Below are 6,851 nucleotides of genomic sequence, written 5' to 3' on the forward strand. Positions count from 1 at the left end.
TTGCATTTTATCTACTCAGTTGATACAACATATAAGATCGAAGAAAGTGACTCTTAAGTTTCTGTGAATTTTATTTTTTGAAATGATGGAAAAGTTCATGTTGTACTTTTATTTCCATTAGTCTTCAAAATGGTGAAAGTTCTTTATGTTAAGTTGATCCAGTGGAAATGATATTAAGTTGTCTTATAATAAACAAATATAAAGAAGAAAAATCATCTACTTTGCTTATGTTTCTCATCTTATAAGTGTCATATTGCAACGATCCGGCCGGTTATTTTGAGAGTTATAACTCCGTTTTTCTCATTTCTGCTTTCCTTTGTGCTTTTCAGCTATTTTATGATATACTGAGTTAGTTGATTCGGGTCCGGAGTGGTTTCAGAGTGGATTGAGACACTTAGTCTCTTATTTAGAAGCTTAAGTTAGAAAAGTCAATCGGATGTTGACTTATGTGTAAACGATCTCGGAATTTAATTATGATGGTTCCATTAGCTTTGTAGGTAATTTTGGACATAAAAGCGCGTCCAAAATGTGATTTGGAGGTTTGTACTGGAATTAGGCTTGAATTGACGAAAGTTGAAAATTTGGCGATTTCAGTCGGTAGTGAAAAATTTGATATTGGGGTCGGAATGGATTTCCGAAAATTGAAATAGGTTCGTGATGTCATTTGTGACGTGTGTGTAAAATTTGAGGTCATTCGGACGTGGTTTGGTAGGTTTTGGCATCATTTGTGGAATTCGGAAGTTTAGAAGTTCTTAGGCTTGAATCCGAGAGTAATTTGGTATTTTGATGTTGTTTTGAGTGATTCGAAGGCTCGACTAAGTTTGTATGTTGTTATATGACTTGTTGGTATGGTTGGTAGAGGTACCGAGGGGCTCGGGGTGATTCTGGGTGGTTAACGGATTGTTTAAAGTTGGAAAAATGCAGCTGAAGCTGCTGCTACTGGTATTTCCGCACCTGCGGAGGGGGAGCCGCATGTGCGAGGTCGCTGGTGCGTTTGGTAAGCCACAGATGCGGACATGGACGACCTGGTCTAGAACCGCAGGTGCGTAGAAGTGGTCGCATCTGCGAGCCCGCAGATGCGAGGCTGAGTCGCAGATGCGGAAGTGAGGAGTTTGGCTGTTTCAGCAGAAGCGTAGGAAAATGCACAGGTACGCGTCCGCAAGTGCGAGACCTGGGACGCAGGTACGGGACCAGTGCGTTAAGTAAGTTTTCGCAGAAGCAGAGTTCCCAACCGCAGAGGCAGCTCCGCAGGTGCGGATATTGGACCGCATGTGCGATTTTGCTGGGCAGAAAGTATAAAAAGAGGATTTTGAGATTTTTCCTCATTTTCACAATTTGGAACACGAACTTTGGAGCTTTTTGAGTGATTTTTGAAAGGAAATTCGAGGGTTATCACTGAGGTAAGTTCCTTGAGCCTAATTATCCTTAACTATGGTATTTTTTCGTTGATTTCTCACCTAATTAGTAGGATTTTAAAAGTGAAATAGGGGGTTAGGGCTTGGGATTTTGGAGAGTGTAATTTGAGGATTTGAGGGACCAAATGACGTCGGATTTTGATGAATTTAGTATGGGTAGACTCGGGTGTAAACAGGCTTTCGGGTTTTGTAACTTTTGTCGGATTTCGAGACGTGGGCCCGGGGCCCGGGTTTGAGTGAATTTCGGGATTTGGCCCATAATTTGGTATTTTCCTTGTGGGATTCATTCTTTAGCTCATATTGATCGTATTTTATTTCTTGTGGCTAAATTCAAGTCATTTGGAGGCCAGTTCGAGAGGAAATGGTATTTCGGAGTAGGAGTTCTACACTGTTGAGGTAGGTAACAATTTTAAATCTTGTCCTGAGGGTATGAAACACCGAATTATTAGATTATGTGACTATTTCGAGATGGAACCCATGCTAGGTAACAGGCGTGTGGGTGTACGCCATGAGGGATTGAGACTTGGTCTGTCCCGGGAGATTGTGAAGTCTAATAGCCTTTATTTGTGTTTATATGCATTCCTGTCTACTAGAACTTGATTACCTTTCATGTTAGAAATCATGCTTAGGCTATATTCGTGCTCATGGTAGTTATATTCAGTCATAGTCATTCTTGTACATGTTTACCTCAGTCTCTATTATTTTCCCGTATGATATACTGTAACACTTTGATTTGGGTTATTTTCCCTTTCTTTATTGAGAGCTATGAGACTAGAGAGGTTCATGACTAAGTAAGGTCGAGGGCCTGTTTGTGAGATATTATACTATAGCACGTGAGTCGTCCGTGCATCGCGTAAGTTGTCCGTGCGGATCCTTATAATATACCATAGCACGTGAGTTGTCCGTGCGAATCCAGATATTTATACTATGGTACGTGAGTTGTCCATGCAAATTATAGCTCTTGGGCTGTAGGAGCCCCTCATGAGTCTAAAGTGACTGTTGAGGGCTGAGAGTTGTTGAGGGCTGAGAGTTGAGTGCCGAGTTGTTGTGAGTTGGAGTGACTGTTGCCCTGAGAGGTTGTACTTATTTTTTTTTCATTTGTTGATGCACTTAGTTCTATCTGTCATTGTTGTGAAATTCCTGAAGAATTCTATATCCGGAGTACCTGCACTTTAATTGTATTAAACTGATTTAACTTAAACTGCCGGATTTGATAGTATGTCTATTCTTTGCTAGAATTATTGAAAATAAATTATACTGTATAGCTCGTCACTGCTTCTCAGTTCCTTATTTATTTCTGTTACTTGCTGAGTCGGTTGTACTCATGCTACACCCTATACTTCATGTACAGATTCAGGTGTGTTTGATCACGGAGGTCATTGAGTTCGGGCGCGATCGAGTACCGGAGACTACGAGGTAGCTGCCGGCGCCCGCAGGACCTTGTCTCTCCTTCTATATTTCTTTCTGTCTTGTATTGATACTTAGTCACTGGTTGTATTAGTTTGGTTATCTAGACGCTCATGACTTAGTGACACCCCGATGTCGGGCTATTTTGTTTTCTGCACTTATGTTTTATTTGGGTTTTACCCCGTATTTATGAGAAACTACAGTTATTTTAAATGTCTTAATTCACTTATGTTAAATTTTGAAAGTGTTTTGGAAAGGTCGGCTTGCCTAGTACCACGATAGGCGCCATCATAACGGGTTAGGTTTTGGGTCATGACAAGCGGGTATCAGATCCTAGGTTACATAGGTCTCTCGAGTCATAAGCGGGCTTAGTAGAGTCTTGCAGATCGGTACGGAGACGTCTGTACTTATCTTCGAGAGGCTGCAGAACCCTTAGGAAAATTTCACATTCTTGGATTCTTGTCGTGCGAATCTGTCTATTCTGGTAACTAAACACCTGTTGTTTCATTCTCTCACAGATGGTGAGGACTCGTGCTACTGGTCAAGAGGGCCAGCCACTAGTACCACTAGCCAGGGCCGCGAGAGGCCGAGGCCACGGTAGAGGCCGTGGTAGGGTCAGAGGTGTAGCCCGTGGTAGGGTCAGAGGTGCAGCCCGTGGTAGGGGCAGAGGTGCAGCCCGTATAACAGCTGGGGCAGTACCTGCAGATCCACCAGTTGCCCCAGATCAGGACCAGATTCCCGTAGTTGATGCACCAGCTCAGGCACCACCTGTGCCTATTGTGATTCCAGTCCTCCAGGAGGCCCTACCTTAGATTGTGATAGTGTGTACCGGCCTTGCTCAGGTGGTCTCTATCTCGACGACCACATCTATTTCTCAGGTTGGGGGAGGCACTCAGACTCCCGCCGAGCAGGTTTTTCAGGGACTCCAGACACTGGAGGCACCACCAGCCCAGCCGGTTGCTGCTGCTCAAGACTATGTGGTTCCTGCTATGCCTGAGGATGATCAACGTAGGTTGGAGAGGTTTGGGAGACTCCAGCTTCCACCTTTCAGTGGCACAGAGAGAGAGGATGCCCAGGACTTTTTGGACAGGTGTCAGAGGATACTCCGTACAACTGGTATTCTGGAGACTTGTGGGGTCTCATTCACTACGTTTTAGTTTTCCGGGGCTGCACTCAGATGGTGGGAGACTTATGAGAGACATAGGCCTGTTAGCGTAGCACCCCTTACTTGGCAGCAGTTCTCCGTGGTCTTTTTGGAGAAGTTTGTGCCTCAGTCCCGCAGAGAGGAGCTGCGCAGACAGTTTGAGCAGCTTCACTAGGGTGATATGTCTGTGACACAGTATGAGATGCGATTCTCAGAGTTGGCCCGTCATGCTATCTGGTTGGTTCACACAGACATGGATAGGATCATGAGGTTTATAGATGGTCTCACTTTTCAGCTATAGTTGCTTATGATCAGAGAGAGGGTGTCTGGTTCTACCTTTGATGAGGTTGTCGACATTGCTCGACAGATTGAGATGGTTCGTGGTAAGGAGGGGGTTGAGAGGGAGGCCAAGAGGCCTTGTGGTCAGGGTGGATTCAACGATGCTCCTTCTGGGGGTTAGTTCCAGCACGGTAGAGGTCGTCATTTCAGACAGGCTCAGTCAGCTCGGCCATTTCACCGTGGTGCATCATCTGGCCATGGTTCTCACAGTCATCAGTAGGTCCAGTCATCATTCAGTGCACTACCAGCGCAGAGTTCTCATCATGCCCCGCCCGCTCAGGTATCCTCGGGTAGTTCTTTTGGGCATCAGGAGCAGCAGTTTCGTCAAATGAGGGGTTGTTTCGAGTGCGGAGATTTTGGTCGCATTATGGGAGATTGACCTAGGCTATTGGGGTGGGATTCCACAGCGGAGTACTCGACCGATGGCACCAACACCAGTTCCTCCACCACCCGCCCAGCCAGCCAGGGGTGGAGCTCAGCCAGCTAGGGTTGGAGCCTATTTAGCTAGGGGTCGGCCAAGAGGGGGAGGCAGATCAGGGGATGGCCAGGCCCGTTTCTATGCCCTCCCTGCCAGACCATATGCTATTGCTTCAGATGCTGTGATTACAGGTATTGTCTCAGTTTGTCACAGAGATGTCTCTGTATTATTTGACCCTGGTTCCACATATTCATATGTTTCCTTGTATTTCTCCTATTTTCTGGATATGCCCCGTGAGCCTTTAGTTTCATCTGTTCATGTATCTACTCCTGTGGGTGATACTATTGTAGTGGACCGCGTATATCGGTCATGTGTGGTGACTATTGGGGGTCTGGAGACCCAAGTGGACCTTTTGTTGCTCAGTATGGTTGACTTTAATGCGATACTAGGTATGGATTGGTTATCCCAAATGATCAACGACCCCTAATAAACTAACCCCTTTCCATGTATCCCTCCCCTCTAACTCTAATCTCATTTCCCTCACCCAGCCGCCCCTGTACTCTCTCATCTCCACTCTCACGTTAAACCCTACCCGACCATGGAGATCTCTGCTTATCCCTTACTTATACGCGTCCATACGCGGATTTACTTACCTGTTCTTGTTACTATTACTCGTTTTATTGTAACTTTCATTACCATTTCACTTTTGGCAAGCCAGATCCAGCTTTGATTCTATGATTCTGGATGCTATTGTGGCTCTATGCACTGGAGAAGAGAAAATATCTCTTGTATATGGTATATCCCTATTGATTCCGCCATGATTGGGGCTTGTGAATGATTTGACCTAAGTTCGACTCAAACTAGGGTTTGGATTCCGATTTTTCTTTTACTAACCCTATTACAGATTGCATGCAATATTTTCTTTCCTAATTTAGGTTTAATTGATTATTTTCCTTGTTTGTTCATCCTAATTTATCACTATATAAACCCCTTCCCTAATCCCCTTTAACAGACCTCATTACTGCTATTACTCTCACTATTCTCTTCTTTTATTCGTTCCTTACTTTGTTACACTCGAATATTTTCTGAAACTGTTGAATCCTTGGCCAGCTGAAAGCGAAGGCCATAATAATATTAAACGACCTCCTCTGGTGCATGCACTGCTTGGTGCCCTTCTCGAGGCTCTTGTGAACTCTGAAGCATCGGGGATTTGGGGTTCCATTGTCTTCTTTCAATTGCTGCTACTAAATCACTACTGATATTCTAAGTTCTTCACTCTTTTGCTCGTTTAACTTTGCTACTGGTTAGTGTCATATACCTTTGTAATCCTACTCCTTTCTGTTTGTTCTTATGTTATGTGCATTAGTGTTATCTGGATTTCTCTGAGTTAATTTCGATATTATGCCATTTCATATACAATTCTGCTTATTTTAGCATTACTCTATAGTTCCATTAGCTTCAATTTTGTGCAAGTCTTGATGTTAATTCATATGTATATAGCTAAGTTGATTCATGATGCTTTCCTGATTTTTGAACTTTGTTTAATTTCTTGCACTGAAACCCCATTGTGAGACTATGTTCTTGCTCGGAATTGCTCTCTTTATGTTGAATCCTTTATTCCTAATTTTCTTTCTCTGCAAGTCATGCCTAAATTCTTAGCCTAATATGCTAACCTTAATCGTGTCCAACCTGTGTGATCATTATGCTACTTATACCTGTTGCTTATTCTGAGTTTGGCTTCTTTCCTTGTTATGTACTATCATGATAACTAACTCATGCCCGAAATGTGTTCTAATTCCTATTAAGACATTCATGCCCAACCTGTTATCTTTTATGGAACTCTCCTGTTAGCTATAATCTTTTCCCATGCTATTTGTAACTCTACTGTGTTCCTGACTTGCTCAATCTTGTGTTACTCTGTATCAATTGAGACCTTTAGAGTAGATACCATAACCAACACTTTTCCCATATGTGTGACCAACTAGCATAAGGTTTGATGCTTGTCTGATGTGAAAGTGACATATTTTGTTCACTATAAGTCCCCTGGTATTGTAATTAGTACTCAGCATGTTAAAAATTTTTCATTCTCGACTAAGTGATTGCTCAAATTTGTTCTGTTATGTTGTCT

Source organism: Nicotiana tabacum, chromosome 2 (genome assembly GCF_000715075.1).
Source record: "Nicotiana tabacum cultivar K326 chromosome 2, ASM71507v2, whole genome shotgun sequence".
Classification (NCBI taxonomy): Eukaryota; Viridiplantae; Streptophyta; class Magnoliopsida; order Solanales; family Solanaceae; genus Nicotiana; species Nicotiana tabacum.